The sequence below is a fragment of the Ornithodoros turicata genome, chromosome 2, assembly GCF_037126465.1.
Source record: "Ornithodoros turicata isolate Travis chromosome 2, ASM3712646v1, whole genome shotgun sequence".
NCBI classification, from domain to species: domain Eukaryota; kingdom Metazoa; phylum Arthropoda; class Arachnida; order Ixodida; family Argasidae; genus Ornithodoros; species Ornithodoros turicata.
The window spans coordinates 83,006,028-83,019,191 of NC_088202.1; positions in this window are offsets into that span (position 1 = coordinate 83,006,028).

Sequence of the window (13,164 nt, forward strand, 5' to 3'; positions counted from 1 at the left end):
GTGCAATGGCGCAGGATTGATTGCTCGCAATATGTACGCGGTGTCTTCGCGCGAACATTCTACACGGAAGCCGTCATGAAGGCCGTGCTCCATACATCGTTAGAGGATGGCAGATAATGGAAGGCCTCAACACCAGCGGCATGGCCGAGCGGGTTAGGGCGTCCCGTTCGTTGGTGATAGCTAAGGTCGTGCTGAAGAGGGGAGGTGGAAGGTTCGAATCCTACCACCGGCTGTGCTGTCTGAGGTTTTCCCTGGGTTTTCCGAAGACTTTCCAGACGGATGTCATTACAGTTCCCCCTGAAGTCGGCACAGGACGCATACTAACCCTCCCTGTCCCTCATTGCTTGCTGTCCTCTCTCCATCTGTCCACATCTGTACGCCGCTCGTAGCCACAGTTGCTTGCCGGCGCTAATACGGAATTTTAAAAAAATGAATGAAAGAAAAAAGTCCTCAACATTATCGTGCATTAAACCGTTGTTAAGGCACTGCTGTTGCTCATCCGCACCATCACATCAATAAAATTTGGGTTGTACTGAATGGTTCAATAATGCTCCGCGTTGATATACATATATGAACACTAAATTCATGACGTCCTGGTTTTTCATTGACAGGTCATATTTCTTCGTTCATGGTAATGCAGTGGTCATATACTTCCTCCGCAGATGGCGCATTTTTATCGTGCATTACACGATTATTAAGAGGATGTGGCTGTTCATCTGCACATCACATCAATAAAATGTGGATTGTACTGAATGGTTCAATAATGCACCGCGTGCATATATGAACACTATATTCACACTATATGAACACTATATATTTTTCATTGGCAGGTCGTGTTTTTTCGTTCATCTAATCATCGTCTCTTTATGTGTGTTCGTTCATGGTAATGGACCTTTTTCACAACTGCTTATGCGCATGCGCTATGGCGCCGATGACCTTAGGTGCACCGGAGAAGGTTATTTCTGTATTCAATAGATGGCGTTGGATAGGGACGACAGGAGTGGGGACCAGTGGGGACACCGCGCGATCTCGTCGGCCCCACACCAAGGCTCGTTTTGGTCCTTTATGCTACCAACGAGGGTTTGTTTTGGTGTTTGCCGTGGGTGGTTCACTAGAAACGGGGGGGGGGGTTAAAAACGGGGGCGTACGCCTTTTTTGTGACAATTATGAACAGCATAAGTGACACAAAAGAGGCGTACTTCTTCCGTTTTCAACAAATCAGGGCAGATAACGATATCATTCGAGATGATGGTTGGCTGGGAGCGTGTTATGCGGTGAAGTTAGTTTTTAAGAGTGTAGGATACGACGCGTATGCGGAAAAGGTCAATTCAATGATCCCCGGCTTCCTCCGCAGATGGCGCGTTTTTATCGTGGCATTTCAGCAGATCTTTCATTCCTAGGAGATTTTGCCTCAGCTAATGCTATTATGTTGGCTCTACACAGTATTCCTCGAAATGCCGAGAAGCGACGGCTGTGGCAAAACATGGGTTACATTCCTTTTCACCATTTGCGAGTCGTCTAGTTTCGTCCAATACACTTCGAGTCTTATACGCGCATATGTGTGACAGATTACTCAAACCCATCATGATTCGGCCGCGCTGAACGCCGCTACCGGCGATCCGGGAACGTCGCGCATCTCCTTCGAGCCAGGTCCACAAAGCAAAAGATAAAGAGACACCTTCAGAAATTGGCTGCTCACGTTTGGGAGGAAATTTGCAGCTCCCTCTGTCACCGTCAACCAACCCAGATAAGCAGTGGGGGATAATGAAGAGCCACAAAAACAATCCTTCGCAAGTCTCGCCTTTCTGCACCATCACGCTCAAGATCAAGATCAGCACGTCTCCGAAACTGAGATAGCAGACACATTCCTGGTTGCCTTGAACAAACCTTCAGTTGCGTCTTCAAGCGTTACCACCATTACCACCTCCACCATTACTAACATGTCTCTTCGCACAGCAATAGTTGACAGTCAATTAACAATGCACCCTGCGCCCAGAGAACTAGACTGCGAGTTCATGACGAGGTCGACCGCGCGATCAAAGTAACGGCAACCAAACGTACCTCCCCTGGCCCAGACAAGGTGGCCTACAAGTGTATGGCGAACCTTGGTCCAAGGGCATACTTCACAAATTTTACAATGAAAGTTGGGAAACGAGTAAAGTTCCTCAGGAATTGAAAACAGCAAGGGTGATTCCGATCAGAAAATCGTGCAAACCGAAGGAAGAAATTGCCTCGTATAGCCCCATCAGTTTGACAAGCTGTGTATGAAATGTGATGGAAAGGATGATCCTCGCCGGCAAGCAATGGTGGTTGGAGTACAATGTCGGATTCTCTGACGAGGTAGCACGAAAAGCACGATGCCCGACAGACTGCATCACAGATCTACTTACAAATGTCCAGCACAACAAGGCCCTGTCCACTATGACAATAGCTGTACTCTTCGACATCAACAGCGCATTCGACAGCGTCAGTTACGCTCATCTTGTCCAGGTGATCAATTAAAAAAAAGAGAAGAAGAAACGAAAAGAGGGGGTTAGAGGCCGGACTGCAGCATAGATCCAAAACTTCCCAAACGACCGAATGGTGTACATGGTCACTGCTGATGGTGAAACAAATAAAGTAGCTCTCTAGCAAGGAGTACCACAAGGCGCCGTCCTCAGCCCTACGCTGTTTAACTTTCTGATGGCCGAATTAGCGCCAGTTCTCCCACCACGAGTCAAGTTGACAATATATGCTGACGTCTGCATTTGCACCATTGGAAGAAATGTCAAAACCATCCAACGTTCCCTAGACCATGCTATACCCGCGATTGCCATCTTTCTTGAAGAACGAGCTATGGATCTGTCAATCGAAAAAAAAAGTCTATTACCCTTCACACGGAAAAGGCTGAAAGACTTTTGCCTTGCCCTCTACGGACATCCGATACAACGAGCCCGAAAATCACAGTCAGAAGAACAGTCTCTGTTCGAAATATCGGTGGCTTCTGTCCTGAGGCAACTCCCTTCCGAAAATCACAAGTTTCTTTGCGTCGTGGCGGACAGCAACCTCACTTGGGCAGAACAGGTAAAAGCCCTCACAGACACCACTGGGAGATACACCAACGTGATGGAGATGCTCGGTGGCCACCACAAAGTCAACGCCTCTATACACCCTGGATTAATTAGACAAACCCTATCTTACAGCATTCCACACCTACACCACCTCTCCAAAACCCGAGAGACAAACTTGCAGCGTATCCTCACACGGAGTCTGTGAATATGCCACGGGGCCGGTCCCCAGGATCGTAGGACGGGACTCCTCTTTGCAGAGGTGCGGGAACCCTCTGTCCAACTACTAAGAAAACAGGAGACGGAACGCCAGCTGCTACGTGCACTGCACACCCGCTTGTTAAAAGGATTAAGAACCGACACAAATGTTTCCCCTACAAAGTTTTGCGGCACATTCAACGAAGTCTGCCAAAGCGCAGAGTTCACAACCAACACAAAGACATTGAACCATGGACTTTCACAGCCCCGCTGATCTGCATAGATATTCCAAAAATCGGCCTGAAAACACTGGCCATTGCCCATCCCGAAGAAAAGTACCCTGACACAACTCACGTTTATCGGACGGCTGCTCTGATGATGGCAGAGCATCGAGCTCTTTTATTGTAGAAGACGTCGCGAAAGGATACCGCTTGTCCCGCGCCAGTTCGTCCACCACAGTAGAATTGCACGGCATCTTCAACGCTCTGCGGCACATTAGCAGCTCTCCCGCAAACAAATGGGTCACCTGTACAGACGCTAAGGCAGCCCTGGAAACCATAAGGAAACAGAACCCCTACCATTTGCTCGTCTGCAATATTCCAAAAGCCTTCACCTCTACGGCAAGAAACGGACAAACAGTCTCTCTGCAGTGGGGTCCCTCACACTGCGGGATACCAGTAAATGAATTGGCTGACACGATAGCAAAGGGCGCGCTCAGCAAACCCAAGTTGCCTGCAATCCCTTTTTCCAAGTCAGATGCGAAGAGATCACTCAGAAAATCCACAAGCAAAAGATCAAACAGGGCATGAAAACAAGTTTCGCGGGAGTCCGATTACATGACCCACATAGACCCCGACTCGCAAACAGTCATTCCACACGACATCGGCCGAAGCCTCGAGACAGCTATTCACTGTCTGTGTGTTTTATACACTGCGACGACGAAGCACAGATTAAAACATTGTGGCCTTAAACCTCTGCAGCAGATGCAAGGTGCCAGAGGACACACTTCACGTTGTAATGCAGTGCCCAGACTACGAACCAGCAAGAACAAGACTGAAGCAATCCCTCTAAGCCCTCGACGAAGGGCATTTCTCCTTTTGTAAACTGACGGGGAGATGGCCGACACAGGACCAGGAAGTTAAAGCACTGGATGCACTCTGTGCCTTCCTAAAAGATAGCGCCTTTGTAACGCGCCCCTTTAGCACGATTTTAACACCTTCGCTGCGTCTCTGAGACAGAATCCAAACCAAATGACATGGAGCTGCAGGCGTCTGTGGTGGCACCCACCCTGCTCCAAGACTGTTTTCTTTCGTTCCTTTTTTTTTTTTTTTCAGATAATACTTACTTGCTTACTTTTTTCTCAGAGTGACAACTGCGCGTACGTTCATTTATTCCTAACTAATATATTTCATTCGTACCCGTATATTTCATTCGTATTCTGGACGTAATATTAGTTATATTCACAAATTCGATTTAGTGATCTAAACTTTGAGTCTCTGTCCACAAACCACACTGTTCTTCCGCTCATTACTACTAACGTTGTACGAGGTCTACGTGTTTGTCATACTCAGCCGCAGTTTAATTTCGAAACCCAATATTGCGTACCCTTCATGTATTATTCTCTGTGTATCGATACAACTTGAAAGTTGTGTCTCATTTATCATGTAACCGTGATTATTGTGTAACATACTCTTCCGCGGCTGCTATTGAAAGAGTCAGTTCTATATCTCACTCCGCCCAACGACCCACCTGTTCGCAACGTTACGTAACGCTTTAGTGATAACGTACTCCACCGCATCGAGCGAATAGAGTTTTAGCAGACCGTTGATAACGTGGCTTGCGTCGAACCGTATCAACCGGATCCAATCAGTGGATAAGATTCCGAGTCACGCGCGACTACGATTGGTTCCGATAGACACGATAACCTTATCAACGGTATACTAAAACTCACTAATAAAATAAAACTCGAAGTAATGATAGGAAGTGTTGCGTGACTACTGCCATTAAAAAAAATTAAGAAACATATAATTTGAGAGAACTGATGTTCTGAGGCTGGAACAACATAGAAGGGACGAACACATACAAGGCCTCAAGTTGCCTAAGAAATTAACGATGAAAGATGAAAGTCACTGAAAAGGTTAGCCAGCTGTAGGACTCGAACCCACATCTTCTGGATTAATCCAGAAGATGTGGGTTCGAGTCCTACAGCTGGCTAACCTTTTCAGTGACTTTCATCTTTCATCATATAATTTGAGTCTTTGCGTCTGTCAGACGCAAGTGTTAAAAAGTGTTATTCCACACAAAAAAAGCAATGTGTACCATGATGTCATATTTTTATTTGGAGAAGGAAACGTGTTCCGTGCACCATACGTTGCTGTAACACCATTCCGTGACGACACATAATCCGGTAACGAGAAACAGCACGTGACTGTGTATCTATTTCTATCTTGTATCGCCGGCCTGTTTTCATACATGACGGTCAAACATCGCAGTTTTTATGGCCTTATATGAACACATGGCCGTGCACATGTCGTCTTACTGATACACTTATTTGAGTTCGAGTTTTATTTCGTCGAACAGTGACGGAGTCCACACTAAAACAGAGCTTCACCACACATCACGCTCCTAAAATGGGAGAGTACGCCACTTTTTTGGCAATATGCAGTTCATAATTGCCACAAAGATGGCATACCCCCCCCCCCCCCCCGGTTTTCATCAAATCAAGGGAGAGAACGTTGTCATTCGGGATGATGTCTGTCCAGGAGCTATGCGGTGAAGCTCTGTTTTTACTGTGCCGGAGAAAAAGCTAGATTCAACTTGACAATGTCCTCATCTCCTACAGTATAGGCGGCCGCTATGCTCAAGATTTCATAACAGCTGCGGGGCAACAGCCCACAATGGTGTTCGTCCTTGGTGAGCAGCGACCTCACGCCTGCAAACAACACTTGAGTTTGAAAGCCACGCTCACTTGGACCGTTCGGTCCATATATTCGCAGAGATAGTGGGTTTAAAACGGAGCTTCACCCCATAGCACGCTCCTAGCCAGCCAGCATCCCGAATAACGCCGTTCTCTCCTCTGCTTTGTTGAAAACGGGAGGCGTACACCATTTTTGTGGCAATTATGAACTGCATAATGCCACAACGCTGGTGTACGCCCCCGTTTTCAGCAAGTCATGGGAAAGAACGATATCACTCCGGGTGACGGGATGAGTGTGCTATGCGGTGAAGTTCATTTTTAAGAGCAAGGGAATACAGAGTGTTAGTAGATCGCTGGTAAAGTTGTTTCCGAAGTACCGTAACTGCCGTACGATTCTGAGTCATGAACGCTGCCATTGGTTCAGGTATGTAGGATAACTTCACAGTTATCATCGGGTGGGGTAGGGAGGATATGCTTAATAGAAAGAAAAAGAAAAGTGGAAAGGACAGCCACGCTGATGTCAGCTTGCTGTTCCAAAAACAACAACAACAAAAGAAATACGCAAAACAAACACTAAAAAAGAAAAGGACAGTCAGAGCAGAAGAGGCACGACAGCACGAGAAAGCCTGGTTAGAGGGTAGACGCATGGCCCGAAACTTGCAGGAAGCGGAGCAGGGCTGTGGTGACGGCCCACTTGGTAGGCCGATGGACGGGACCAAGGAGAGTGGCCATGCAATTGCGCTGCACCCAAGTTGCATTAGACGGCGATGGATGGCTTGCCGTTGGGGAAGGTGCTGCTGGCAGTGTAGGAGATATTGAGGAATATCAGCCACCATGCCACAGCTGAAACACAAGGGGGAGCTGGGTTGGGCCATCTTGTACAGAAGGAAAAGAATGCGGCAACATTAAGATAGAGGCGGCGCAGAAGTGATTCCTCGTGGTGAGTGCAGTGACACGCAATGAAGAAGGCAACCGAGGGGATCGATGGACTGCACGTGAGTGCTGTCCCTTATCAAAAACGTTTTCCAGATTGTATACAAACTGTATACAAAATCCTGGGTTGGGTGGGTTAAAGGTAGATAAATCATGTATACAGCTCCTATCTAGTTTTTATATGGTTCTTCTAAGAAATGGGCGCGGGAGTGGTTACAAATTAGGTAGCCAAAATGTATACAAACTTAAAAGCATATTGTTTAGAAACTGTATACATGTTAGTCCCAACTTCTAAACTGGCTGTATACAGTAAAATATATACATATTGTATGCATAAATTCTATATAAACTATATACAGGCAAAGAAAGCCCCTCATGTCTGCGGTAGATGAGTACCCGCAAGAACCCACACAAAACAGTAGATAGCAGCTCAAATCACTTTATTCACCACTCACGAGTACGTACCTTTCAAAGCATATCCATTTATCATCAACACACCTGAGCGTTGAATTCGTGGGGGCACAAAATTGGTAATGATCGAACGGTGAACAACAACGAAAAAAAGCACACCTATGTCCTGGTTTCCGGTGCAACTTGTCCTTCTGCCGCTAAAGCACTTGTAAACCTTGTCATGACAAGCAGGAGTCTCCACCACTTGAAGAAGGAGGAACCAGAGACACGGAGGAGATTGGGACGGACACAACAATTCTCAAACACAGCAAAGATTTTATTGAGAATTGTTGTGTCCGTCCCAATCTCCTCCGTGTCTCTGGTTCCTCCTTCTTCAAGTATGCACCAGCTTGTCAGCGTCCTCTCTCTTTTATCAGTCTCCACCACATTGAACACGATGCTTGCGTCTCTTTTGAGGGAGGCCGCTGCGTCATATACGCTCAACTTGCAAGATATATCGTTCCAGAAAACACGATGGCAGGATACCCATGTAGAGTAGTGTAGAGACATATAACATACCGTTTACACAAAGCATACAGTCGCTAACGGTTTCATCTGGTGTTCTATCTCCCTCTCATTGCGCTCATCGCCTGCAAATAGAGTAAAACAGACAATTAGAGTGCATGGCGATGTCGAACATATTATTTCACAGTTATATTAATTACACACCTGAAACGGCAAAAATCCTGAAGGCGAAGAGCGATTTGACTTCAGATCCGCGTCTTTACTCTGACATTTCAAACGAGACTGACTTGTCTGCTGGCGGTTAAAGAAACGCTTCTACTTATGGACAGTTGCAATGTCAGACGGGTTGTTAGAACGACAACAGTAAATGGGAACGGCAATAGAAAGCCTCTAATACGCTGCAGACTTAGTGGAACGCTCGAAATTATGCGAACTACATGCGGCGACGAGAAATATCCGTTACAGCAGCCAAAGTGAACCGAACAAAACCATGCGCGACAGACAGCGCCTGCTGGTGGCATGGTGAAGAAGCAAGGACGCGCGGGCGAGCCCGTGTTGAAATGGGCATGGAGCCGACGTCTCCGCTCAATGGCTCGGCGGAGGAGATATGACGACCGTAGAATCGTACTATCTCTTGAGCTCGTGGCGGTTCCAGGATGTTTCGGGAAATGCTGAACGATTTTGAAATCTCTGTCAACATACGGCGCGTGAAAGAATGGTCAATGACATGTCATACTAAAAAAAATGATATAACATTCCTTGCCCAAAATTCCTTTCTTCTGTATTGCATGCGTACATTCTGATCGGGTTCAGAACGTCATTAAAATACTGCTGCTGAATACAGTCTGAATACGGACTACTTACAAAATGGTCAGAAATTTTCGTATAAAAGCTTTATATAGTGTGCTTGATACAGAAATTGATAACGGCTGGTTACAAAGTGGTTGGGAATTCCTGCTTAGAAAATGTATACAGTGCGCTCAATAAATACTGTATCCAGCTTTAATCAAGTTTCTATCTGCTAAATTGGGAGTGAATAGGCCGGATAGGTCCTGGTTAAGACCTGTATGCAAACTAGAAAATCATTTTCATAAGGGTAGGAGGCATCCTCTGATCTGAACGCTTGGGCACGGGCAGCACACCGGCGACGGATAGATAGATGGCAAGCCGAAACGGTAAGCGGCAGACGTGCAGTGGCAGGAGTGGCAGCTGCGGCAGCGCGTCATGCAGTCGCGTCTGCGTTATCGAATGTCTAATAACACTGCCCTATTGATGCCATACAAAACGTGCTCCCGTCCGCCTGACCATCCTTGGGGTAACCTGTAAAGCGTGCTTTCACTGCAGCGGCACATTGTACGCGGGAAAAGCTACCAAACTGTACGTATCCCCCGACTGTGAAGCGGGCCTTTGGGGTTTGCTTATGTTCACACATTCAGGAGACAGTAATGTGTTGCAATTCAAAATGAAGAAGGTCGAAGCAGAGCGAACAAAACGGTAGCAACTAAATCAAAAGGCCGAGGCCAGCGTTACAGTACATCACTTATTTCAACCATCACAAGCCCATTCTCCGCGTCACCTCAAAGTGCATGCCACTCTGCATAAAACGGATGCCTGAGATGCTCCAGTGGTAAATTCCACCAAGCACAAAAGAGATTAGACATCCCAATTGTGCATGCAAAACTTACCGCGACGGTGCTAAAACTAGACCAATTTAATTCGGTTGGGTGGTTGGTTTGGTGTGGGGAAAAATTTAATGGAGGATGTAGAGTTCACGAAGAGAGCTGGAAACCCCAGTTCAATTAATTGTTCAATAAAGTAAAGAAAATGATAGTTGGGAGAGGGAAAATCAAAGGAAAATTGCCGTCGCGTGTCAATAACGTCACGTGATTGTCACGTGAAGTCACAGTATGTCCACCAGCTTAGTGTCTGTGAAAAACTGCACGAAAGCCTGCAGGGCTTGGAATTGATTGGTCGGAGACCAAGGACCCAGGACCTTCATTGCATCAAAAGCACAGCTGCCTAGTCGAGCTAAGGTGGTCCTGAGATGCTGCCGCTGCGGACGATAGCGTCGACAGGACTTTATAACGTGCGCAGTATCCTCTACAGACCCACACATGCGGCAATTAGGGGACTCTAACTTCCTAAGTCTATGTAGCAATCGTCCGCTATAGGGCACATTTAAGCGAGGCCGGACTTTAATTCCATGCACATTGGTTAGCTGCCTTTCGCGAACGAACCGCGTATGCAGTTTTGGTTGTGCAGATTAGGCGGCCATGACCAAAGGATCCAAGCAAATATTTATGCCTGCCTTTATGGTAACGATCTACTTGTCTACGCGTGCAACAAATTTCTGATTATGTATTTCGCGTGGACAATTTCTCGCATTCAGTTAATCAACTTAATATCTGACCAGTAATGTATATACCTAGCATGTGCGCCAGGTCCGGTCTGGTCCAGCCCATTCTTGGAGACATTTGGATGTGCCGGCTGTGCGCATCACGGCACATCTTGCTGAGGCAAACGGCACGGCACGCACTGGTCTTCGTTGCCCCCTTTGAAGTGGGATATTTGATTTGTTTCATTGTTGACTAGTTACTTACGGGTCTATGTAGACTGATGAAATTTGAGTGAGCCAATAATATTAGAACGAGTGAAGCAGAAGAAAATTTCAAAACTAACCTGTAGCCTTCTGATCTGGAACGTCATTCCCTCTGGCCGGTCTCTGGCCGGTCATTGGAGACAAATTTACTCAAAAATTGTTTCATGCACAAAACCCTGCGCTGCCCTTCTTACGCCTGTTTAATTGTTTTTTTTTTTGTAAAAATCGTAATGGAACGCTTGTGTACTTCAAATGCATTCAGTACTTTTTCAGAGAACGTTGCATAAAAATAAAGAAAAAAACATCAAATCCAGAGGATGTGCTTTCATTTTCTTTTTTCTAGAGCGGTTGGTTTTCTCCAGGACAGGCTTCGTTTCGACAACAGCAACTAAACAGGGTATTTTTTATTATTTGCATTTTTTTATAAAAAGCTATGAGAGTAGCATACATACCGTTTTTGCAGATACGTTATCGGCCAGGTGGACATTCTCTCGAAGGAAATATGCAACTACTGTGTAACGAATTACGTAAAATATATTAATCAACTCTTTAGTTAGCAGCTTTCACGCAAAAGTGACATAGCTGAATGGGAGACAGTCCTCGTTGAAAACATTTCTCTGTTTAGAAGGTACTGGCACGAGCACGTGCATTGAAATACCGATCACCGTATTTTGCTCTGCAAATAAGCCAAAACACCGCGAATCAGAAGCGCAGAGAGGACTGGGCTCATTCCACGTCGGAGGGCCGCATGCTTTGGAGCAATAGAGATGATTGAAGTAGGTGCTGATGTACTGGCCGGATCAACCGGCTTGCGGCACAGATACGCAGACGATGTTTAAGGTCGTCCACTCCTGACGCGCACGGTTTTGGTTTCGGCTCATTTGCATAGCTATATTCGGCGATGAGTATTTCAATGCACACTCTTAGAAATGAACCTCACCGCATAGCACGGTCCTAGTCAACCGTTATCTCGAATGATATCTTTATCTGCCCTGATTTGTTGAAAACGTGAAAACAGGAGGTGTACGCCTTTTTTTTTTTTTTTTTACACTAATGCTGTTCATTGTCACATGAAAGGCGTACGCTCCCGTTTTCTATAAATCAGGGCAGATAATGATATCATTCGAGATGATGTTTTGTCGAGGAGCGTGCTACGCGGTGAAGTTCATTTCTCAGAGTGTGCATTGAAATACCCATCGCCGAATATCATCTGAAGTTCATCCTGCGAGACTGCGCGCGAAGCCCATCTCCTTCGCTCCAGCTCGGGCACGCTAGCGGACATCCTCTACCCTGGTGGTTCTTCTGTCGAACGTTCCGCTCAAGCAAGAAACCTTATTCTCTTTCTGCATATGGCAGGTCTTGCTCCACTACCCATCTAACACTTTGCTCTCCCCGACGAACTCATGCACCCTCTATACGCACCTCCACCCTTCATCATCCATCCTCCATCTGTCTTTCTTTCTTTCTTTCTTTTTTTTGTTCTTCTTTGCTGTATTCGTGACGACGCCCACTTCTGTGTGGCCAACAACGGCGAGCCGATCCTGCCATTACACCCCCCTCCCCTATTTTTACTTTATTGCTGAAAATAAAATGTGTATTCTCCTAGAAGTGTGCATTCCCCTAGAGGTGGGTATGTGGGATGACAGCTTTTGTTTTTTCCTTATATATTTTGTATCCTTCAACATGCAGGGCTCCGCGAACTCGGCCGAAACACTGAAACTTTTTGTTCGATCTTCCGACACAGATGGACGATTTTTTGTGTCTTCTTTGTGTTAGACGGAAGGATCGCTCTATCTGTCTCAAGAGCGGAAGAACGTACTGTCGCGGTGAGACTCAGGATAGGAGCCCGTTTTCGACATCTTATAGGCAGGTTAACATTCTTGCAGGGTCCTGAAAAATTCTACTCTTGTATGCCACCGTACAAAGATTGGTTCCCGTAAAGGGTGAACCGCATGGCACGAACAACTGTCCGAAAACGGGACGAACCGAAATCGGGACCGAACTTTTTTCTGTGCATCACCGCATGATACCGAAATGCACCCCGAATTTCGGCCGAAGACTTCTGGCCTTGGGGAACATCGCCTTTCAACCATCCAGGTCAATGAGATAATCCCTGTATTCATAGGGGTAGAAGTCACACACACGGCAACAGTCAACCCCATTGCTACGCCATCGTTGCTATGGTTCTCCTTCCAGCTGGATAGCCATTGGATGCTTCTACTTTTTCGGTTGGCGTCACTTCCCATTTCGGAGGAGAAATCTGGCTTGGCCAGGTCGGGCCGAATTCGGCACGGAATTCCGTTCTCCGCAAAAAGTTCGGTCCCGAATTCGGTTCGGAAAGAATTCGGACGCTTTTCGGGCCATGCGGTTCACGCTTAAGGATGTATGAAGCCAGTGCGAACGAGAGAGACAACGCCGAGACTAGTAGGTACCCGGGTTTCAATCCTGATGCTGGCTGTGCTGGTTGCGGTTTTTACTGGGTTTTCCTCAGACGGCTTTTAGACATATCTCGGCACAGTTTCCTTAGAAGTCGGCCCAGGACGCACATTCCCTCC